Consider the following 25,821-nt stretch of genomic DNA (forward strand, 5'->3'; position numbering starts at 1 on the left):
AGCTTGCAGAAAAGAAACTGCAATCACAGAAAGTTAGACAAAAAGAGATGAACGAGGAATATATCCCAAATGAAGGAACAAGATAAAACCCCAGAAGAACAACAAAATGAAGTGGAAATAGGCAATATGCTGAAATATAATCCAGAGTAATGATAGTGAAGATAATCCAAAATCTCAGGAAAAGAATGGAGGTACAGATTATGAAGATGCAAAAAATGTTTAACAAAGATGCAGAAGGACTAAAAGCAAACAAAGGAAACTATGAGCAAAGTAAAAAGACAACCCTCAGAACGGGAGAAAATAATAGCAAATGAAACAACTAACAAAGGGTTAATTTCCAAAATATACAAGCAGCTCATACAACTCAATACCAGAAAAATAAACAACCCAATCAAAAAGTGGGAAAAAGACCTAAACAGACATCTCTCCAAAGAAGACATACAGATGGCTAACAAACACATGAAAAGATGTTCAACATTGCTCATTATTAGAGAAATGCAAATCAAAACTACAATTAGATATCACCTCACACCGGTTAGAATGGCCCTCATCAAAAAGTCTACAAACAGTAAATGCTGGAAAGGGTGTGGAGAAAAGTGAACACTCTTGTACTGTTGGTTGGAATGTAAATTGATACAACCACTATGGAAGATGGCATGGAGATTCCTTAAAAAACTAGGAATAAAACCACCATATGATCCAGCAATCCCACTCCTAGGCATATGCCCTGAGGAAAACAAAATTGAAATAGACACATGTATCCCACTGTTCACTGCAGTACTATTTACAATAGCTAGAACATGGAAACAACCTAGATGTCCATCAACAGATGATGGATAAAGAAGTTGTGGTATATATACACAATGGAATATTACTCAGCCATAAAAAGGAATGCATTTGAGTCAGTTCTAATGAGGTGGATGAACCTGGAACCTATTATACATAGTGAAGTGAGTCAGAAAGAGAAAGATAAATACCGTATTCTAACACATATATACGGAATCTAGAAAAATGGTACTGAATAATTTATTTACAGGGCAACAGTGGAGAAACAGACATAGAGAATAGATTTATGGACATGGGGAGAGGGGAGGAGAGGGTGAGATGTATGGAAAGAGTAACATGGAAACTTACATTACCATATGTAATACAGATAGCCAACAGGAATTTCCTGTATGGCTCAGGAAACTCAAACAGGGGCTCTTTATCAACCTAGAGGGGTGGGATGGGGAGGGAGATGGGAAGGAGTTTCAAAGGGAGGGGATATATGTATACCTATGGCTGATTCGTGTTGAGGTTTGACAGAAAATTCTGTAAAGCAATTATCCTTCAATAAAAATAAATAAAAAACAAACAAAGAGATGAACAATACAATAGTTAAATTAAAAATACACTAGAAAGAATCAATATCAGAGGAACTGAGGGAAAATAACAGAAAAACAGTGAGCTGGAAGATAGAATGGTGGAAACAACTGCTGTGGAACAGAATAAAGAATGAGAAAAAGATAACGACAGTCTAAGAGACCTCTAGGACAACATTAAATGTATGAACATTTGCATTATAGGGATCCCAGAAAGAGAAGAGAGAGAGAAATGACTTGAAAAAAATACTTGGAGAGATAATAGCTGAAAACTTTCCCCACATGGGAAAGGAAACAGTTACCCAGGTACAAGAAGCACAGAGAACCTCAGGCAGGATAAACTGAAGGAGGAACAGAGAGTTACGTTTTAATCAAACTGACAAAAATTAAAAACAAAGAAGATATTAAAAGCAACAAAGGAAAAGCAACAAATACCATGTCAGGGAACTCCATAAGGTAATCAGCTGATTTCCCAGTAGGAACTTTGCAGGTCAAAGGGAATGGCATGGCATATTTAAAGTGATGAAAGGAAGAACCTACAAACCAAGAATACTCTACCTAGCAAGGCTCATATTAAGATGCAACAGAGAACTCAAAGTTTATAGACAAGAAAAAGTTAAGAGAATTCAGCAACACCAGACTATGTTTGCAACAAATGCTAAAGGAAATTCTGTAAGTAGAAAAGTCCACTACAAAAAGCAAGACCATTACAAATAAAAAAGTTGATGGATAAAGACAAGAATAAAGGTAGGAAATGAACTACACAAAAATATGATATAAAAACAAGCAATTGTGAGGAGAGTACAAATGCAGGATACTGGAAATGTATTTAAAATTAAAACACACAGAAAGAACATCATCAAAAAAAATCTACAAATAATTAATGCTGGAGAGGATGTGGAGAAAAGGGAACACTCTTGCAATGTTGGTAAGAATATATATAAACTGATACAGCCACAATGGAAAAAAGTATGTGAGTTCCTTAGAAAAGTATCATATGACTCAGAAATCCCACTACCAGGCATATACCCTGCTGCTGCTGCTGCTGCTAAGTCACTTCAGTCGTGTCTGACTCTGTGCGACCCCATAGATGGCAGCTCATCAGGCTCCCCTGTCCCAGGGATTCTCCAGGCAAGAACACTGGAGTGGGTTGCCATTTCCTTCTCCTATGCATGAAAAGTGAAAAGTGAAAAGTGAAAGTGAAGTCGCTCAGTCGTGTCTGACTCTTAACGACCCCATGGACTGCAGCCTTCCAGGCTCCTCCATCCATGGGATTTTCCAGGCAAGAGTACTGGAGTGGGTTGCCATTTTCTTCTCCACATATACCCTGAGAAAACCACAATTCAAACAGACATATGTGCTGTAGTGTTTATTGCAGCACTATTTACAATAGCCAAGACATGAAAGTAACACAGATGTAAATTGACAGATGAATGGATAAAGAAGTTGTGGTACATATATACAGTGGAATATCACTCAGCCATAAAAAGGAATAAATGTGAATCAGTTGAACTGAGATGGGTGAACATATAGCCTGTTACACAGAATGAAGGAAGTCAGAAAGAAAAAAACAAACAAATATCATATAGTAAAGCATACATGTAGAATCTAGAAAACAGTACTGATGAACCTATCTGCATGGAAGGAATCGAGACACAGATGTAGCAAACAGACTTGTGGACACAATGGGGGAGGGAAAGAACAGGACAAATTGAGAAAGTAGCATTGACACATATGCAATACCGTGTGTAAAATAGATAGTTAATGGGAAGCTGCTGCTGCTAAGTAGCTTCAGTTGTGTCTGACTCTGTGCGACCCCATAGACAGCAGCCCACCAGGCTCCCCCATCCCTGGGATTCTCCAGGTAAGAATATTGGAGTGGGTTGCCATGCCTTTCTACAGGGGATCTCCCCCACTCAGGGATCAAATCTGGGTCTTCTGCATCTTCTGCATTGCAGAAGTTATATATATATAGTTAAGTCTCATTTTCATTGTTGTATGTTAGAAACCAACACAGTATTGTAAAGCAATTATCCTTAATTAAAAAATAAATTAAAGACCAATAATTTAAAACAATCCTGTTTATATATCGACTGCTATATTAATACTTTATGGTAACCCAAACTGAAAATCCACACTAGATATAAATACGAAAAAGAAAACAAACACTCTAACACTCTAAACACAAAACCAAGTTTAATCATCAAATCAAAACAGAAGAGAACAAAAGAGGAAGGGAAGAAAAAGACCTACAAAACAAATTGAAAAAAATTAACAAACCTAACAAAATGGCAATGCAAACATATATATTTAAAAAAGGTGGTAGAAACATACCTATCAATAAATACCTTAAATGTAAATAGATTAAATGTTCATCAAAATACACAGACTGTCTGAATAGATACAAAAACAAGACCCATATATATGCTGTCATAAGACAAAATAAACCTTAAAATAAACTTGTAAGAGACAAAGAAGGAAACTACATAAAAATCAAGGGGTCAATTCAAGAAGATTGTAAATTGAAAACATATATGCACCCAACATGGACTTTCCCAGTGCCTCAACATAAAGAATCCACCTGCAATGTAGAAGATGCAGGAGACCTGGATTTGATACGTGGGTGGGAGAGATCCCCTGGAGAAAGGCATGGCAACCCACTCCAGTATTCTTACCTGGAGAATCCCATGGACAGAAGAGCCTGGCAGCCTACAGTCCGTAGGATCACAAAGAATCAGACATGACTGAATTAACTGAGCATGCATGCATGCACCCAACATAGAATCCCTATGTATGAGGTAAAAGCTAACAGTCATTAAATAAGAAGTCAACAGTAACATAATAATAGTGGCACTTTTGTCTTTAACATCCCACTTTCATCAATGGAAGATCAGTCACACAGAAGATCAACAAGAAAACACAGGCTTCAAATAACATATTAGATCAGATGTACTTAATTGATATTTATAGGATATTGCATCTAAAAGCAGAGGGATACACTTTCTTCTCAATTGTACACAGAACATTCTCCTGGATAGATCACATCTTGGGACACAAATCAAGCATTGGTAAATTTAAGAAAGTTGAAATCATTTAAAAATATTTATTTATTTATTTTATATATGATAATTAAAATAGTGTGATGGTTTTGCCATATATCAGTATGAATTAGCCATAGGTATACATGTGTCTCTGCCATCCTGAACCGCCTCCACCTCCCTTCCAACCCTATCCTTCCAGGTTGTCACAGAGCACCAGCTTAGGGTGCCCTGCTTCACACATCAAACTCACACTGGTCATATATTTTACATATTGTAATGTCTATGTTTCAATGCTATTCTCTCAAATCATCCCACACTCTCCTTCTACCACTGAGCTTTTGCACAAAGAAGGAAACTATAAGCAAAGTGAAAAGGCAGCCCTCAGAATAGCAGACAATAATAGCAAATGAAACAACTGACAAAGAATTAATCTCCAAAATATACAAGCAGCTCATGCAGCTCAATACCAGAAAAATGAACAACCCAAGCAAAAGGTGAGCAGAAGACCTAAACAGACATTTCTCCAAAGAATACACACAAATGGCTAATAAACACATGAAAGGATGCTCAACATCACTCATTATTAGAGAACTGCAAATCGAAACCACAATGAGGAATCATCTCACACTGGTCAGAATGGCCATAATCAAAAAGTCTACAAATAATAAATGATGGAGAGGGTGTGGAGAAAAGGGAACACTTTTACACTGTTGGTGGCAATATAAACTGATAAAATCACTATGGAGAACAGTATGGAGATTCCTTAAAAAATTAGGAATAAAACTACCATATGACCCAGCAATCCCACTACTGGGCATATACCCTGAGGAAACCAGAATTGAAAAAGACATATGTGCCCCAATGTTCATTCCAGCACTATTTACAAAAGCTAGGACATGCAAGCAACCTAGATGTCCATTGGCAGGTGAATAGATAAGGAAGCTGTGGTACATATATACAATGGAATATTACTTAGCTCTACAATGAAATTCATTTGAGTTAATTCTAATGATGTGGATGAACATAGAGCCTATTATACAGAGTGAAATACGTCAGAAAGAGAAAGACAAAAACCATATATTAACACATATATATGAAATCTAGAAAGGTGGTACCGATGATCCTACTTACAGGGCAGCAAAGGAGACACAGATGTAAAGAAAAGTCTTTTAGACTCAGTGGGAAAATTGAAATCTTATCAAGAATCTTTTTCTGATCACAGAATTATTGAGATTAGAAATCAACTGCAAGGAAAAAGAAACTAAAAACTACAATTACGTGGAGGGGAAGCAATATACAACTAAACAACCAATGGATCACTGAAGAAATCAAAGGAAATTTTTTAAAATACACAGAGACAAAAGAAAATGAAAGCACAATGATCCAAAACCTATGGGATGTGGCAAAGCAGTTCTAACAGGGAAGTTTATAGAAATACAACCTTACTTCAGGAAACAAGAAAAATCTCAAATAAACAACCTAACCTTATGCCTAAAGATACTAGGGGAAGAGAAAAAAAACAAAACCCCAAAATAGTAAAAGGAACAAAATCATGAAGATTAGAGAAGAGATCAAAGAAATAGAGATGGAGAAAACAATAGAAAAGATCAATGAAACTACAATCTGACTCTGAAAAGATAAACAAAACTGATAAACCTATAGCCAGATTTATTGAGAAAAGAGGGAGAGGCCTCAAATCAGTAACATTAGAAATGAAAAAGGAGAAACTACGATGGACATCACAGAAATACAAAGGATCATAAGAGATACTATAAGTAACTGTAAGTCAATAAAATGGACAACCAGGAAAAAAATGGACAGATTCTTAGAATGGTACAGTCTCCCAAGATGGAACCAAGAAGAACTAGAAAATATGAACAGACCAATCACAAGTACTGATATTGAAAATATGACTTTACTCAGACACCATGATGAAGTGGAATTTTCCTCAGGGATACAAAGATTTTTCAATATTTTCAAATCAACCAGTGTGATATACTGTATGAATAAATTGAAAAGCAAAAACCATATGATCATGCAAATAGATAAGAGAAAAACCTTTTGACAAAATTCAACACCCAGTTATGATAAACTCTCTATAAAGTGGACATAGAGGAAACCTACCTCAACATAATAAAGGCCATATATGACAAACCTACAGCTAGCATTATATTCAATGGTGAAAAGCTGAAAGCATTTCCTCCAAGATGAGGAACAAGACAAGAATGACCACCCACATCAGTTTTATTCAACGGTTTTGGAAGTCCTTGCCAAGGGAATCAGAGAAAAAGAAGAAATAAAAGCATTGCAAATTGGAAAATCAGAAGTAATACTGTCACTGTTTGTTGAAGGCTTTAAACTATGCATAGAACATCCCAAAAGTTGGCACCAGAAAACTAGTGGAGTTCACCAGTGAACTGAGTAAAGCTGCAGGATTTAAAATTAATACAGACAAGTCTGTTGCTTTTCTATACACTAACAAGGAAAGATCAGACAGAGAAATAAAAGAAACAACCACATTTACCATCACATCAAAACAGTAAAATGTCTAGGATTAAACCAATCTAATGAGGCAAAGGCCAGTACTCTGAAAACTATAAGACCCCAATGAAAGAAACTAAAGATGACACAAGCAAATGAAAAGATATACCATGCTCCTGAATCAGAAAAAACAATATTGTCAAAATAATTATACTACCCAAAACAATTTACAGAATCATTATAATCCCTATCAAATTATCAATGGCATTTTTCACAGAACTGGAATAAAAACATCAAAATTTGTATGGAGATATGAAAGACTCTGCAGAGCCAAAGTAATCTTAAGAATGAAAATCAGAGCTGGAGGAAATCAGGCTCCCCAACTTCAGACTCTACTACAAAGCTACAGCTATCAAAAGACTTTGGTACTGACATAGAAACAGAAAAATAGATTAATAGAACAAACAGAAAGCTGAAAATAAAATCACACATCTATGGCCAATTAATCCATGACAAAGGAGGTTAAGAATATACAATGCAGAAAAGACAATCTCTTCAATAAGTGCTGGAAAAACTGTACAGCTACATGTAAAAGAACGAAATTAGAACACTCATTAACACCCTAATAAACTCAAAATGAAATAAAGACCTAAAGGTTGGGTGGAATATTATAAAACTCTTAGAAGCAAACCCAAGCAAAACACTCTTTAACATAAACTGCAGTAATATCTTGGTGAACCCGCCTCCTAGAAAAAGAAAAAGAAAAATGAAAAGAAACAATTTGGACCTCATTAAACTCAGGAACTTTTGCAGATAGGGAAATCATTAACAAACTGAAAAGGAAAACCAAAGAATGGAAGAAATATTTGCAAATGAAGCAACTAACAGGGATTATTCTCTAAAATTTACAAAGAGCTCATGGGGCTCAATAAATCTGATACACAGACAACTCAGTTTAAAAAAAAAAAGAGCAGATGACCTAAATAGATATTTCTGCAAAGAACACATATAGATGGCCAAGAAGCACAGAAAAAATGCTTAACATCACTAACAGTTAGAGAAATGCAAACCAAAACTACAATGAGAAAAATACCATTTATAGTTTGATAGGGTTTGCATTGTATCTGTAGATTGCTTTGGGTAGTATAGTCATTTTTACAATATTGTTTCTTTTGATCCAAGAACATGGTATATCTTTCCATCTGTTAGTGTTGTCTTCTATTTCTTTCATCAGTATCTTATAGTTTTCTGCATACAGGTCTTTAGGTAGGTTTATTCCTAGGTATTTTATTCTTTTGTAGAAATGGTGAATTAGATTGTTTCCTTAATTTCTCTTTCTGATTTTTCATTGTTAGTGTATAGGAAACAAGGGATTTCTGTGCATTAATTTTGTATCTAGTGACTTTACTACATTCACTGGTTAGATCTAGTAATTTTTTGGTTTCCTTCATCTTTAGGATTTTCTATGTGGAGAAGGTAATGGCACCCCACTCCAGTACTCTTGCCTGGAAAATCCCATGGATGGAGGAGCCTAGTGGCCTGCAGTCCATGGGGTCGCTAAGAGTCGGACACGACTGAGCAACTTCACTTTCACTTTTTGTTTTCATGCATTGCAGAAAGAAATGGCAACCCACTCCAGTATATCTTGCCTGGATAATCCCAGGGATGGGGGGTGGGGGGAGGGGGCTGGTGGGCTGCCGCCTATGGGGTGGCACAGAGACGGACATGACTAAAGCGACTTAGCAACAGCAGCAGCATGTATAATATTATGTCATCTGCACACAGTGAGAGTTTTACTTCTTTTCCAATCTGGCTTCCTCTTATTCTTTTTCTTCTCTGATTGCTATGGCTAGGACTTCCAAAATAGAACTACAACAATTTTTTTCACAATTTGTATGGAAAAACACAAGACCCCAAATGAAGTAAGGCATCCTGCAGTTCATGGGGTCACAAAAAGTCAGACAAGACTGAGCAAATGAACAACAACAACAATGCCACAGCAGTCTTGAGAAAGAAAAACAGAGCTGAAAGAATCAACTCTCTTGACTTCAGACTATACTACAAAGCTAAAGTCATCAAGACAGTATGGTACTGGCACAAAAACAGAAATATACACCAATGGAACAAGATAGAAAACCCAGAGATAAACACGCACTTATGGGCACCTTATCTTTGACAAAGGAGGCAAGATCATACAATTGAGAAAAGACAGCCTCTTCAGTAAGTAGTGCTGGGAAAACTGGACAGCTACATGTAAAAGAATGAAACTAGAACTTCCTAATATTACACCATACACAAATATAAGGCCAGAAACTATGAAGCTCTTAGAAGAAAACATAGGCCATACATTCCTTGACATAAATCATGCCAAGATTCTTTATGACCCACCTTCTAGAGTAATGGAAATAAAAATAAAGATAAACAAATGGGACCTAATTAAACTTAAAAGCTTTTGCACAGCAAAAGAAACTATGAACAAGGTAGAAACACAACCCTCAGAATACGAGAATAGCAAATGAAAGAACTGACAAAGGATTAATCTCCAAAACATACAAGCAGCTCATGCATCTCAATACCAGGATAACAAACAACCCAATAAAAAAGTAGGCAAAATCCCTAAGCAGATAAGCAGACATTTATCCAAAGAAGACATACAAAGGGCTAATAAATGCATGAAAAGATATTATTAAAGAAATGCAAATCAAAACTACAATGAGGTATCACTTTACACCAATAAAACTGAGAATAAAACTACCATATGAACCAACAGTCCCAGTACCGGAAATATACACTGAAGAAACCATAATTGAAAAAGACACATGTACCTCAATGTTCATCAAAGCACTATTTACAATAGCTAGGACATGGAAGCAACTTAGATGTCTACTGACAAATGAATGGACAAAGAAGCTGTGGTACATACATATACAATGGAGTATTACGCAGTCATAAAAGAATGCATTTGAGTCAGTTTTAATGAAGTGGATGACATAGAGCTTATTATACAGAGTGAAGTAAGTCAGAAAGTGAAAAAGAAATATTGTATATTAACACATATATGTGGAGTCTAGAAATATGGTACTCACGAACATATTTCCATGGCAGCAATGGAGACACAGACTTAGAGAACAGATTTTTGGACAGAAAGGAGGAAGGAGAGGGTAGGACAAATAAAGAGTAGCATTGAAACATATACTTTACTATATGTAAAATAGATAGCCAGTGGGAATTTGCTGTATGACCCAGGGAGCTCAAACCTGGTGCTCTGTGACAAACTAGATGGGTGGTATAGGGTGGGAGGTGAGTGGGAGGTTCAAGAGGAAGGGGACATATGTAGGCCTATGACTGAAACATGTTGATGTATGGCAGTAAACTACACCATATTGTACAGCAATTATGCCCCAATTAAAAATCAATAAATTAAAAAAAAAAAAAACTACAATGACATATCACCTCACAACAGTCAGAATGACCATCATTAAAAAGTCTACATCAATAAATGCTGGAGAGGGTGTGGTCAAAAGGGAACCTTCTTTTGCTGCTGGAGGGGATATAAACTGGTTCAGCCAAAGTAGAGAATAATACGGAAGTTCCTCAAAAAACTAAAAACAGAGCCAACACATACTATTGCAATTGCACTCTTAGGCATATACCCAGAGAAAAACATGGTTCGGAAGGATACATCCACACAATGTTCTTTGCAGCCCCGATATGGAAACAACCTAAATGTCTATCAGCAGACGTATGGATAAAGAAGATGTAGTACACATATACAAGGGGATACTACTTAGCCATTAAAAAGCACAAAATAATGCCATTTTAAGAAACAAGACCCGGAGATTATCATACTAAATAAAGTAAGTCAGCCTGAAAAAGACAAATATATATTAGTATTATTGCTTACATGTAGAATCTTAAAAAAATGATACAAATGAACTTATTTATGAAACAGAAACACACTCACAGACTTAGAGAACAACATTATAGTTACCAGGGGGAGAGGGTGCAGGGCAGGGATAGATTGGGCATTTGGGATTGACATGTACACACTACTATATATAAAATAGATAACCAACAAGGACCTACTGTATAGCACAAGGAATGCTGCTGAATATTCTGTAATAACCTAAATGGGGGAAAATGAAAAATAATAACTGCATGTTTATATATAACTGAATCACTTTGCTATCCAACTGAAACACAACATTGTTAATCAACTATGCTTCAATATAAAATAAAAGTTTGTAAAAAGGAAAAAAAAGAAGAAAAATTATAAAGGTAGCAAGAGAAAAAAATAGATTTATATACAAGGGAACCCCTCATAAGGCTATCAGCTGATTTTTCTGCACAAACTTTACATGGTGGAAAGGAGTGGCATGAAATACTTAAAGTGCTAAAATGAAAAAAAAACTGCAACCTAGGATTATCTACCCAGCAAGATTATGATTTAGAACTGAAAAAGAGATAACTTCTCTGAGAAGAAATAAATAAGACTTCTTCTATACTAAACCCACCTTACAAGAATGTTAACATGTATTATCTAAGTAGAAAATAAAAGGCTTTAACAAGAAGTACCTAGACAAAATGAAAAATCCCACTACTAAAGGCAAATATATAGCAAAGACTGAGATTCCACCTCTTAAATCAGCCAGTATGAAAATTAAAAGTAAAAATAAAATGCAAAATCAAATATAACTGTAATAATCAGTAAAGGGACAGACATAAAGATGTAAAATGTAACATCAAAAACATAAAGTATAGTGGAAGGTAGTAATATTAATAAATTTAGGTCCTTTAGTACTTGCTTGAAGTTCAAACACTACCTGTTTAAAACAAGTAGATATAGTAATAGATCAACATATGTGAATCCCATGGTAGGCACAAATCAAAAATCTATGATACATACACAAAAACAAATGAGAAAGGAATACAAGCATACCACTAAAGAAAATCAATGAACTACAAAATAAAGAAAAAGGAAGAACTACAAAAAACAACTGGAAAAACATGTAGTTAAATGGCAATAAGTACATAATATCCATAATTATTTTACGTCAAAAGACATACGTGCATGCTAAGTCTGCTTGAGTCATGTCTGACTCTGTGTGACCCTATGGACAGTAGCCTGCCAGGATCCTCTGTTCGTGGGATTCTCCAGGCAAGATACTGGAGTGGATTGCTGTGCCCTTCTCCAGGGGATCTTCCTGATCCAAGAATCAAACAGTTGTAAAGGAACACGTTGGTGATGCAGGGGAGAAGTATATTTGGGTTAATGTTCTCACAATGTAAAACGTTTAGGTGAAGGGCAGGAAACAAAATTACTTCAAAGGAAGTGAAGCAGCTACTTGAGAAAAGGTTGAGTCGGATTAGATTTCAGGAGCGCTTCTGTTGCAAGAGGTACAAAAAAGGTTAAAGAAGAACTCACAATTTTCTCATTGGTGTTCACCAAAAAAAGCAGTGACTAATTACTCTAACACAAATGGGGTATACCTTTGCCACAGGATCCAGATACTGGCTATAATAACCTGTGGATCTATGGTGAACCCTCTGTTTATAGGTGAGTACCCCAAGGGCATCCCCTATCTTTTCAAATAGAGAAAGGAAAAAAAAAGAATATGATAATTGGGATGCCCAAGTTTAGGTGGGTCCATCAAATTCTACCTTAAGGCCTTGAAAGCTTCATGATCTAGTTCTATAAAACTGGGTCCAAATTGTTACAGCTGAGTAAAAATTTGGACATTTGGCCATAAGAGAGAAACTGCAATCCAGTATCAGCAACAACTAACCAGAGAAAACCTTGGTGTTTGTGCATTGTATGAGGTTTTCAAAAAATTAGGGCAACATAAAGTCTATCTAAATCTAGCTGAAACTCTTTTTCTAACATCAGAAACCCTTTCTGAGGAATTCAAGCCTCAGAGGCAGCATTCAAGATAGCTTTCTCAAACATGGATTTGGGAAACCTACAGTTTTGCTTTCGCAGCATTATGACATTTTAAGGTTAAAAGCTTTAGCAAGTGGATGCTGTCTTTCTGTGAGGAGGCATGAGAAAGAGAGCAAAGAAGCATATCATCTGTATATTAAAACAAAATAAAGCCTCTATGGAACTTTATGTCTTCCAGAACAGCCAACAGGTTGTGTGAGGAATAAGGACACTCAGTATAACCCTGAAGCATTACTGTCCAGAAAATTGATTCTGCTCCCAAGTAAAGCAAAAAGCTATTGAGTACACACTTCCATTAGCTGGAAAATTATGGTAAAGAATTTATTTCCAATAGGAATGAACTTTAGTAATGTATGAGGACTATAGATCATAGGAATAACTATGTTGTTATCTCCATAAAGGTTGCAAACAAAGTTCAAGACTCAGCTCTTAGGTTTTATCAACTGTAAAATGAGTGTTACCTTAGCAAGTGCAAGGGATAATGAGGATTTCAACACTGTAAACTTCTTTCAATGGCTTTATGGAGAAGGGATTATTTATAGGATATTAATTAATGCTGGGAATGGATGATAGAGTGTTCCAAATTGAATTTCAAGGTGAAGTTCTCTGTAATTTTTATGAAAATCAGTTGGCTATTTTGCCAAAAAGGAAAGTAACAGCTGATACAATAGTGAAAAATAATTAGCGTTTATGCAAAAATATCCACAATAAATATCCTAACTTTAAACCTAATGCAACTAGAAAAAGAACAACCAAAAAACAAAGTTAGTGGAAAGAAATCATAAATATCAGAGCATATATGAAGAAAATAATACAAAAGATAAAACAAACTAAAAGCTGGTTCTCTGAAGATATAATAATAATAATAAACCTCTGGTCAGACTCCTCAAGAAAAAAAAGGGTTCAAATAAATAAAAGTAGAAAGTTAAAAAATGAAGTTACAATGGAAACCACACAAATAAAATCATAAAAGATTACTGGAAGCAAATATATGGGAATGAAATACACAATCCAGAAGAAATGAATACTTAGAAATGTACACCTTACCAAGACTGAAACAGGAAAACAGAAAAACTGAATAGGTCAATGACAAGTAAAAAATTGAAAATGATTTTAAAAACCAGCTTAGCCAGGCTCCTGGATATAGAGGCAACAGCCTGTAAGTATACAGTGAAATGTGTATTGTTCCCTTCATGCCCTTGGTCTTGGGAACCTAAAGGGAGCAGGGCACGACTTGAGGAGGCTCCTACTGGCTCACCTCTGGACTTTAAGAGCTCCCATAAGCATGACAGCTGTAAGGAATGCAAAGTCAAGAGATATTTTTGCAAGCCTTGAGCTTCTCTTGCTGTTTCATTGCCAAGTAATTCATGGAACACCTTCAGTTTTATTTATGTTTAGTTCTTGGGGGTTTTCTGGAGGATGGCAGGGATCTCCACCACCAGAGAAGGGAGATGTCAATGATGCAGGGGAAGAGTGGAAACTGAACCACACTACTTACTGCTTTCTCCTACACCTGTACCTCCCCCTTAACCAAAGAGCAGAAGAGCAAGGACACTGAGGACACTAGGCCAGCTAAAAGAAACTGAAAGGCAGAGTGGGAAGCAGTAATTCACTACCACTGTGGTCATGCCACCTCCAAGCTCCAACCTCCAACACTGTCTGCCCCTGGGCCCTGTGCAAGGGCGCTTCATTGTGTCTCCCACACAACATACACAAGGAATGACAGGGAAACACAAGCTGCCTGGAGCCCAAAGGATATGCTGCCAGGCAGCCCCTTGTCAGGAGTGGTCCCTCCTGAGTGCCTTCCAGGGCTCCAGACTGACCAACGGACAAACCAACCAACCAACCGGGCAGTAGGCCTGGTGGGCCTCCAGAAGGCAAAAGGAGAGGCGCGGCCAAGTTTGGATGCCTTGAGCATATCAGGGCTAAAGAGCCCGGGGCGTGCACGCGGGGCTCAGCAAAGCTAGGGAGGACTCCAGGAACTGTAGGTTAAAAGTGGGAGGTGAAGGGCACACATGAGAGGGATGAGGTAATAATCTCTGATGGCAATTAAAGGATGGTTGTGAGGGAATTCCCCTCACTCCCACAGGAAAAGTAAAAGTGTTGGCAGCGTTGATGCTCTCAGACACCCGCCCAACCCTGCCTTCAGGACACGGAAGAACTGAAAGGAAGGAGCTGAAAGTGGAGAGCAAACTGAAAGCACAAGAAAGAACCACAGTGGAGGTGAAGTGTAAAGGGGGTCTCCAGTGCACTGTGTCCCAAGTAGGCTGGTGGAACCAACCGTGGCCTCCTAAGAGAAGAGCCATCAGCCAAAGAGTCATCAGCCAGGGCAGAGCCTCAGCCATGCAGGCAAGGGGCTGAACCCCATCCAGAGAGAGGCCTGTTCTGTGATGCCCTAGTGCCCAACTGGGAAGTGGAAAGACAAACAGAAAAGGGGCAAGGAGGAAGGACAGGGAACAAGGAAGGAAAGGCAACCATCGGGTCTGCCGAGACTTGGTGGAATGGGTGCCAGCACGGGGGTTGGGGGTGTGGTGGGGCCTGCACAGGCATGTTTTCAGGAATGCAACCTTTGTGTGGGTGTGTGCCCCAGTTCAGGACAGTAAGCCCGGGCAAAGGCAGGGGAAGGTGTGAAGTGATTCAGAGAGTAGGGATTCCACCACTTGCTGGTCCCAATCCCTGCCCTCCTTCCTTCCTCCCTGCATCTTCCCCAAGTAAGTGTTCCACAAGTCCTGATGTTTAATGCCTGGGAAAGATCCACCTCAGGTCCTACCTGATAGGAAGGTGGTGACTTTGGTTTTAGTGGGTTGTTTGCTATGTGTTTGGTTTCTCTCACCAATTTCGAATGTTGGCCTACTTTCTGGGACAGCTTGGCATAAGTAGAAGAATGTCTGAAACTGCCACTCAGTTCTAAGAGTCCTTAAGATACTGAGTGTGGGAAATCCCTGGGACGTGGATTTGCTTTCCTTTGGAGTTCCCTCCTGTTCGGGTTACACATCTAGGAAGACTTTAAAGGAGCAAAGAAAGGAACCATTGAGGAACTTACAAAAGAGACTCGGGTTCACCTTCCACACTGGTCTCTCATGAGGCACTGGGTGGCATGGGCACGACATCCTTAAACACTCAGGCCATGGTGACCACTTGCTTTCCCTTGCACCTGCGGACCAAAACAATGTTCCTGGCCTTTTCCATGAACAAAGACTGTGGCCCTGCCCTCAGCCACTGCAGCTGCCCCGAAAGGTGTCACCCTGAGAGGGATTCAGGATGGGGAAGAGCAAGATACGGGGCCTGGATAGTTCAGATGTGAATCTAGGAATGATTTCAGTGGGCCCAAACTCTGAAACCTTTCCACACAGAGAATGAGATGTCTGGCTGTTTTCTGTGTATATATGTATGTATGTATGTTTACTGGCTTTTGCTGGCCTGGGATGGGGGGAGGGGTGGAATGGGGGGGTGGGCAGTGGACTAGCAGTAACCTTTCAGTGTTCCCCACGTTTTAATTTTTTCCTCTCTTTTTTTCAACAAAAACTCCTAAAATAGGCTGGCTCCTTCCTCCCTTACCTCTGGGGAAACCTTTCCTCAGAGCTATCAGAGCAGATGTGGCCCTGTGGCTGTACCCCTCAGGAAGGTCCCCGAATGAAAGGAAACTGTCAGCTTTCAGGTTGTGTGTTTTCCTTCTTTGCACACATCCCAAAACTCTCTGGATAAAGGCCCTGATTCCCTTGTCATGATTGCCATGCCCGCTTGTGTGTGTGTGTGTGTGTGTGTGTGTGTCTGTTTAAGGGGGATCCATAATTCCCCTGGGGTGGGGGTGAGCTTCCAGGGTGAATACTAGGCTACTGTCAGGGGTTAGGTTTCGAAGCTAAGAGACCTACATGGCAAACCAAGCCACCAAACTCCCTTCTTGCCACCTGACCCCTTCAATCCCCAAGCCCGCCTCCTCTCTCCCTTCCCCCTAAACTCCACCTACTCCCCAGAGGATAAAAATTAATAGGACTGCTAGCAGAGGGAGGGCACCTGGAAAGATTGAAGGTGACATGCGGACGGGTTCCTGGTGCAGAACTGAAGCCTGCAAGAGCCTGGCTACCAAGGCCTGTGGGCAGAAAAGACCCAGATGGCAAACCTGTGGACAAATGTAGGCGAGGCCAAGTGGGGCATTCCCAAAGATTCCACCTGTGTGATACATGCCATCCCCCAAAGTCCCACCCATGGGCACAGAATGAGTGCTCAGAGGTACCACGCTGGGAGGCAGCCTGGTGGCCTCTTCCAGACCCTCGAGACTCCTGGAAAGATTCCCCCTTATTACAGAAGGGGTAAAAAACTTCTGGACCTCCCTGGGACCTGCTTGCCTCTGTCCCACCAGATCCTCGGGAGAACAGGGGTTGCTGCCTAGAAGAGCACAGTGCAGACAAGCAAGAGAGGCTGGGAGGAGCCCGAAGATACAAAGAAGAAACTGCAAGCCTACTGGTGGGATCTCTGCAGGGTTGTTGGTGTTCACGTGAAGGCAGTCAAGAACAGCCTAGCTACACCTGCAGGTTATCCCTAAGTGGCCAAGGTTATGAGGAGCCCAGCTGAAATGGAGCTGGGTGCTGTGTGAGCTGGACTATCAGTGGTGATGAGGGTATTGGGATATTGCTCCCGCTGCTGCTCATGATGATGGTGATGATGAGGGGAGTGAGGAGGAAGAGGGGTGGCAGGAGAAGCAAGAAGAGGAGGAGGAGAAAGGTGACCTGAGCGTTTCCTCATCTCCACCCCCATCCCATACTCTGTCTGGCAGCTAAAGGAAGGAGAGGAAGGCTTGCTGGGGCCTAGGAAAGGGGCGACTGCCATTTCTGGAGCCACAGTGCCACCCAGCGGAACGTGTATCTCAAAAGTCCATGCAGCAGACACCTGTCTTCTGCCAGGCCTCCAGGGATCAGCAAGGCTGTGCTGGGCCTTCTGAGCTCTGCCCAAGCTGAAGGTTCTCCTCCCCCACTCCACCCCCACCCCAAGTTCAGAAGCCTAAAGTGACCCCTGCCCCACCACGGGAAAGACAAGAGCTCTAGGAGCCTTGGACCCTGCCGATAGCACAGGGAACGACCAGCTCAGGGGGCGGAGCTTCCCCTGTCTGTCATTTTGGGCTGGACCCAGAGAGATTCTGCAATTTTTCCTGTGGTGTCCCTGCTGGGGAGTGCCGGGGTGCCCTGCCTGGGACCACATTGGGGGTCAGGCGGCCTCTTTCCTCACTGGGAGCTGAGGGGCTTTGAGGTTCTGGGACTGGGGCCAGTTACACTTGGCACTCCCAGTGACAGCCATCTCGGGCTGCCCCTGGGGTATCTGAGGGCCTTCCACAACTGCGGAACCACGGTCCAGTCTCCCATGGAGCGCACAGATGAAGGGACAGCCGGGAGCCCGTTGCCCATGTGCACCCTCAGGATGACACAACACCCATCCCCACCCCCCTCAACCCCCACAGGGCCAGTTTCTTCCCAATCCATGGCTGTCTCCATCACTTGAGCCCAGATGACTGGCTTTGCTGGCTTTGACAGAGACAAGCTCCACTTAATGGCAGCATGGCTCCCCAAATGCCAACCGAGGGCTGGACCCTGCCTCCATCATCCCATCAGGCCTTGATCCTCCTCCCCTTCCAAGGCAAAACCACTATCAGACCAACACAGACAACCCCGTGAAGGACGGGAGAAAAGGACAGAATGACCACTGGTCAGGAGGCTGGACGTCCTGCAGGTCTTTCCCCCTTCTTTGCCTCCAACCCGTTTTTTTCTTCACGCCTGCTCTTGGGAGAAGTAAAATCCTAAGTAACTTTCAGAAGCCTAAGGGGACGCCCTCCCCACAATGGGAAAGACAGATCTAGGAGCCCTGGATCCTACTGGCTTTGACATGACTTTATCTCTTTCCTACTTGCTTATCTTTTCTTAGGTGTTTCATAGAGTAAGTCTTCTCATGATTTAGTTTGTTAAATGTTACTTTTTTTCCCCTTTTTGACTTCTGATTTATATATCCATCTTACTGAACAGTTTTCTTTTCCAAATAGTTACTATTTCATTTCTTCTTTATTCAATTGTGGTGAAATTCATGTATCATGAAAGTAACTACTTCTGAAGTGAACAGTGGCATCTATCACATTCACAATGTTGTGTAACCTCCACCTGTATCTAATTTCTTTTTTAAATTTATTTTTATTTTTTAATTTATTTATTTAAATTGGAGGCTACTTTACAATATTGTAGTGGTTTTGCCACACATTGACATGAATCAGCCATGGGTGTACATGTGTTCCCCATCCTGAACCCCCCTCCCACCTCCCTCCCCATCCCTACATTTTAGCAGGAAAAGGAAATTCCCTATCCATTAAGCAGTTTGCCACTTCCCTACTCACCACCCACCCCTAGTTGCATTCCACATCTACAAATTTACCCATTCTGGACATCTCATATCAGTGAATCATACAGTAAGTGACCTTTTCTGTCTACATCCTTTCACTTACGTTTTTGAGGTTCATCCATGTTGTAGCATGTATAAGAACACCATTCCTTTTTATGGCTGAATATTATATTTGGGTCTTCCCCAGTGGCTCAGTGGTAAAGAACCCACCTGCAGATGCAGGAGACGTGGGTTCGATCCCTGGGTCGGGAAGATACCCTGGAGAAAGACATGGCAACCCACTCCAGTTTTGCAAGAAAATCCCATGGACAGAGGAGCCTGGTGGGCTACAGTCCATAGGGTCTCAAAGAGTCAGACATGACTGAAGCAACTGACCACAAACTATACTATTTGATTTTATTGTATATACCACAATTTCTTTATCAATTCATTTCTTCGAGTTGTTTTCACCTTTTAGCTATTGTTAATAGTGCTGCTCTGAACATTAATGTGAAAGAATTTGTTTCAGTATCTATTTCAGCCCTTTTGGGTTTATATCTAGGAATGGAATTTCTGGGTTGAAGCAATTCTATGCTAACTTTTAGAGAAACAGGAAAACTTTTTGCATAGCACCTGCATCATTTCACTTTTCTATTAGTAATTTTATCAGTATTTCAATTTTTCTATGTCCTCCCCAACACTTATTTCCTTTATTTCCCCCCAATTATAGCCATCCTAGTGGGTTTGTAAAGTTATGGTCTAGATTTGTATTTCCTTTATGACTAATGATGTTCAGCACGTTTTAAAGTCTTATTGACCATTTGTATATCTTCTTTAGAGAAATGTCTAATTCAAGTTTCTCCATTTTTCTTAAAATTGTACTGTGCACTGCTCTGTTGTTGAGTTGCAATTTTTTTTTTTTCATATTCTGGATATAGGCCCTTACCAGATATATAATTTGCAAATATTTTCTGCCATTCTGTAGGCTGTCTTCTCTTTATTATAGACCTTTGCTGAATAAAAGTTCTCAATTTTGATAAATCCATCTATTTTTGTTCTTTTATTGTTATTGCTTTCAGTGTCCTATTCAAACATTACCAAATCCAAGGTAAAGAAGATTTATATTTGCTTCTAAAAATTTTATGTTTTAGCTTTTGTAGTTAGGTCATTATTTCATTTTGAGTTGAATTTCTTATATTCATCTGTACATGGATACCCAGTTTTTCCAACATCATTTGTTCAACAGACTGTGCTTACTCCACTAAATGGTCTTGGCACCCTTGTTGAAGTTCATCTGATCCATATAGGTTTGTTTCTGGACTCTCAAGTCTATTTGTCTATCTTTATGCCAGTACTACACTGTTTTGATTACTGTAGTTTTAAAATCAAGAAGTGTGAGTCCTACGACTTTGTTCTTTTCCAAAACTGTTCAAGCTGTTTGGGATTCCTTTAATTGTCCATACAAATTTTAGAATGCATTTTTTCTATTTCTGCAAAAAAAAAAGATGCCATTCAAATTTGGATAGAGACTGGATTGAATCTGTATATCACTTTCAGTAGTATGGATATCTTAACAATATCAAGGCTTCCAATCCATGAACATGGAATGTTTTTCCATTTGTCTTCTTTAATTTCTTTCGTCAACATTTTGTAGCTTTGAGTGTACAGGTCTTTGACCTACTTGGTTAAATTTATTCTATGTATTTATTTTGGGGAGATACTATTGTAAAGAGGGCTGTTTTCTAGATTTTCCTTTTGGATTGTTCATTGCTGGTGTATAGAAACTTAGCTGAACATTGTGTGCTGATTTTGTATCCTGCAACTTTACTGAATTATTAGCTCTAGCAGGGTTTTTTTTTTTTTTTTTTTTTTTGGTGTGAGAATCCTGTGGGATTTTATATAGGATTATGTGATCTGCAAATGGAGACCGTCTTACTTCTTTCTTTCCAATTTGGATTCCTATTATTTCTTTTTTCTTCACAATTGCTTTGGTTAAAACATCCAGTGTAATGTTGAACCGCGGTGGTGAAAGGCAGCATCCTTGTCTTCTTGATCTAAAGAGTAATGTTTTTACTCATTTATTATTAAGAATGATGTTAGTGGTTTGTTGTTCATATGTGTGTGCATGCTCAGTCTCTCAGTCATTTCCAACTCTTTGCAACCCTACAGACTGTAGCCCCCAGGCTCCTCTGTTCATGAGATTCTCTAGGCAAGAATACTTAAGTGGATTGTCATTTTCTTCCAGGAATCTTCTTGACCCAGGGATCAAACACATGTCACCTGCATTGTCAGGCAGATTCTTTACCACTGAGTCACCTGGGGTTCATAGATGCCTTTTATTACATTGACGAAGTTCTTGCTATTCCTAGTTTTCTGACTTTTTTTTCCAATTGCGAAATAGTATTGGACTTTGTCAAATGCTTTTTCTGCATCAATTGTGATTATTGTTTCCTTTCTTCATTTTGTTAGTGTGATGTGTTACAATGATTGATTTTCTTATAATGAACCACCCTTCTTTATTTCTGAGGTAAATCTCACCTCATCATAGTATATTGTTGTTCAGTCACTCAGCCATGTCCAACTCTTTGTTTGCCTGTGGACTACAGCACACCAGGCTTCCCTGTCCTTCACCATCTCTCAGAGCTTGCTCAAACTCATGTCCATTGAGTAGGTGATGCCATCCAAACAGGTCATCCTTTGTCATCCCCTTCACCTCCTGCCTTCAATCTTTCCCAGCATCGGGGTCTTTTCTAATGAGTCAACTCTTTGCATCAGGTGTCCAAAGTACTGGAGCTTTAGCTTCAGCATCAGTCCTTTTAATGAATATTCAAGATTGCTTTCCTTTATGATTGACTGGTTTGATCTCCTTCCTGTCCAAGGGACTCTCAAGAGTCTTCAATACCACAGTTCAAAAACAGCAATTCTTCGGTGCTCAACCTTCTTTATGGTCCAACTCTCACATCCACACATGACTAAATGGACCGTTGTTGGCAAAATAATGTCTCTGCCTTTTAATACGCTGTCTAGGTTGGTCATAGATTTTCTTCCAAGGAGCAAGTGTCTTAATTTCATGGCTGCAGTCACAGTCTGCAGTGATTTTGGAAGAAAATAAAGCTTGTCATTGTTTCAATTTTTTCCCCTTCTATTTGCCATGAAGTGATGGAACTGGATGCCATGATATTAGTTTTCTAAATGTTGAGTCTTTAGCCAGCTTTTTCACTAGCCTATTTCATTTTCATCAAGAGGCTCTTCAGTTCCTCTTTGCTTTCTGCCATAAGGGTGGTGTCATCTGCATATCTGAGGTTATTGATATTTCTCCTGGCAATCTTGATTCCAGCTTGTGCTTCATCCAGCCTGGCATTTCTTATGATGTATTCTGCATATAAGTTAAATTCTTTCCCAATTTGGAACCAGTCTGGTGTTCCATGTCCAGTTCTAACTGTTGCTTCTTGACCTGCATACAAGTTTCTCAGGAGGCAGGTAAGGTGACCATCTCTTGAAAAATTTTCCAGTTTATTGTGTTCCACACAGTCAAAGGCTTTAACGTAGTCAGTGAAGAAGAAGTAAATGTTTTTTCTGGAATTTACTTGCTTTCTCTATGATCCAACAGATATTGGCAATTTGATCTCTGGTTCTTCTGTCCTTTCTAAATCCAGCTTGAATATCTGGAAGTTCTTGGTTCAGGTACTATTGAAGCCTAGCTTGGAGAATTTTGAGCATTACTTTGCTAGCATGTGAAATGAGTGCAATTGTGTTGTAGTTTGAACATGCTTTGGCACTGCCTTTCTTTGGGAATCCCTTTTCTTTGGGATTGCCTTTGCATCATGGTGTATAATCAATCTATTTCTCTCTCTCTCTCTACATAAGTTTCCGTTTTATTGATTTCTAGTTTTATTACATTGTCATGGGTGAAGATACACTGTATGATTTAAATTTATGAAGTAACACATGGCCGATCCTAGAGAATGTTCCTGGCACTTGAGAGAAATATGTACACTGCTATTGTTGCAAGGACTGTGATATACTTGTCTGTTAGGTCTACTTGTTTATAGTGGTGTGTAAGTCTGCCATTTCCTTATTGGTCTTCTGTTTACATGTTATTAATTATTGAGAATAGAGTATTTGTCTCCAACTATTACTGTCTATTCCTCCCTTCAATTCTCTCCTTTCTTACAGCATACTTTCCTATCTCCACTCTTGATCTCATATGATCTCACTTCTGTCAGACTATTAATTATAGCCACTTTCTCCTAGCTCCCTTTCTATTTGATATTTCCCATAAACATTTAAATATGCTCATCTTTTCCTTCTTAAAAAAACGACCCTTTACCTTATAGTCCTCTTCAGTTATAACTTTTTCTCTTTCTTCCTACGTATCATAGCTCAGATTCTTGAAAGCACTGTCAGTTCTCTCTTTGACCACTTCCTCACATTCCCTCCACAAATTCCTCTACTTATTACAATCTTTTCTCTGTCTCCTCAGTGAATCTGCTCTTGATAAAGTCACAAACATCTTTTGACAAATTCAGTGATTGTTGTTTCCTTTCTTCCCCAACATCAATGGACACTTTTAAGTGGGCTTCCCTGATAACTCAGATGGTAAAGAATCCACTTGCAATGCAGGAGATATCTGTTCAGTTCCTGTCAGGAAAATTCCCTGGAGAAGGCACAGGCTACCCACTCCAGTATTCTTGGGCTTCCCTGGTGGCTCAGATGGTAAAGAACCCACCTGCAATGTGGGAGACCTGGGTTCAATCCCTGGGTTTGGAAGATTCCCTGGAGGAGGGCATGGCAACCCATTCCAGTATTCTGGCCTGGAGAATCCCCATGGACAGAGGAGCTTGACAGGCTACAGTCCACAGGGTTGAAAAGAGTCAAACACAACTGAGTGACTAAGCAAAATGACAAAACTCTTTGACATTGTTGATTATTTCTTTTTTCTTGGGGTAATGTCTTCTCTCAGGTTTCAAGACACTTCATTTCCTGCTTTCCTTCCTTACTTCTTTGCCTATTCAATTCCTTTGCAGGATCTTCTTCTGTCAGTCATTTCATCATTGGTGTTTTTCAGAATTCAATTCTTGCTTTCTTCGCACAATACACATTCCTCATGACTGCAGCTCCCATATATATGCTGACAACTTCCATCACATGCTGGTAACATCCAAATATGCATTCCTTGCCTATAATGCTGACATTCTAATGAACATGCACACTTGAATATCCCACAGGTATCTCAAATTCATTACGGATGAAAATGAAATAATTTGTCAACTTTCTTCACCTGCGTGTCCCCCAGTTATAAAGTAAGTTTAATCCAAACATTATCCCTTCCAAGAACCCTTCTCTTAGAGCTTATGATCCCTCCTTTGTGCTTCCTATCTTTATCTTCTCCCTTACAAGATGATTTTTTCTCCAGCACTAGACTGTATGATCTTCAAGGCAGATGCACGGTTTAGTGAGCTGTGTGCCCAACACACAGTAAGTTCTCAGTCAGTATTGATTAAATAGAATCAGTTACACCTCAATGTTGTAGCAGCACCGTGGTGTCTAAAGAAAATGGTGCTTTGACCTAATTGTACCCATTGTATTGACCTGAAGGAGACCTAAGCCTTTCTCTTTCTGAGTTTGAATTACAGCTTTGATGTAGTCTTTCTTGGTTTTTGTCCTTGTTTCTAATGTAAAAGTGTTTAACTGCTTCTTGGTTGTATTGGGTGGCATTGGAATAAGATTTTAACTAGGTATTCTTGAATTGCTTTTACAATAAACCAATTTTATAATCTTTAGATTTATCAGCTTTTTACATTTGTGTAAAGGAAAAATAGAAATAAAAAAATAGAACTGAGTTAACTTAAAATTAATATCTTCTCTACCCCAGAAAAATGTGAAGAACTCTTCTACAGTTTCTTCAAAAGTTTTTTATATTTAATTTTGCATTATCATAGACAATATATGTGCTGTGCTGTGATAAGTCACTTCAGTCATGTCTGGTTCTTTGCAACCCTACAGACTATAGCCCACCAGCCTCCTCTGTCTATGGGATTCTCCAGGCAAGCATACTGGAGTGGGTTGCCATGCCCTCCTCCAGGGGATCTTCCCAACCCAGGGATAGAACCTGCATTTCTTATGTTTCCTGCATTGGCAGGTGGGTTCTTCACCACTAGCACCACCTGGGAAGCCATGTGCCAGATTATTTTATTTCAGTGTGAGGATACCCATCCAAATGTTCTTAGACTTTTTGATTCTACTTATTTAAGAGTTGTTAAAGTATTTGTTTCCCTCTTTGAGCATTACCCTCATGGACTACTTCAGTATATTGTGCCCTCATAGGCACCATTATGGTTTTTATAAGGCTTCACATAAAAACCTGTCAGACAACAGAGCACATAGTCTGTGATTCCATTTATGCAAATTTCAAAAACAGGCAAAACTAACCAATGGTGATAGAAGTCACAATAATGGTTACTTCTCAAGGGTATTGACTTGGAACAGGCAGAAATGGGCCTTCAGAGTTATTGGAAATGTTCTATATTTTGTTTTAAGTGGTGATATTTATACAAGCATGTATACATATACACATATTCATTGAACTACATACTTAAAATATATTACTTCACTATGAGTTATATCTCAATTAATAAGT

The 25,821-nt window shown here is 39.3% G+C and overlaps 1 protein-coding gene across 6 annotated transcripts in view; it reads right to left on the reverse strand.

The window, feature by feature from the left end:
- Nucleotides 1–25,821, reverse strand: part of NBDY (negative regulator of P-body association) — a 143,352-nt gene that overhangs the window by 90,945 nt on the left and 26,586 nt on the right. The window contains exon 4 of one of the 6 annotated variants that reach the window (XR_015159938.1): nt 15,868–15,978. The exons of 4 other annotated variants lie outside the window; for them this stretch is intronic. The gene's annotated coding sequence lies outside the window, so the exon portion shown is untranslated. Of the gene's footprint in view, nt 1–15,867; nt 15,979–19,305; nt 19,461–25,821 lie in introns of those variants that run through there. One more of the 6 variants, XR_015159940.1, reaches the window with a different exon arrangement.

Source organism: Bos grunniens, chromosome X, assembly GCF_055505025.1.
Source record: "Bos grunniens cultivar Pamir isolate PY7600 chromosome X, Bosgru_T2T1.0, whole genome shotgun sequence".
Classification (NCBI taxonomy): domain Eukaryota; kingdom Metazoa; phylum Chordata; class Mammalia; order Artiodactyla; family Bovidae; genus Bos; species Bos grunniens.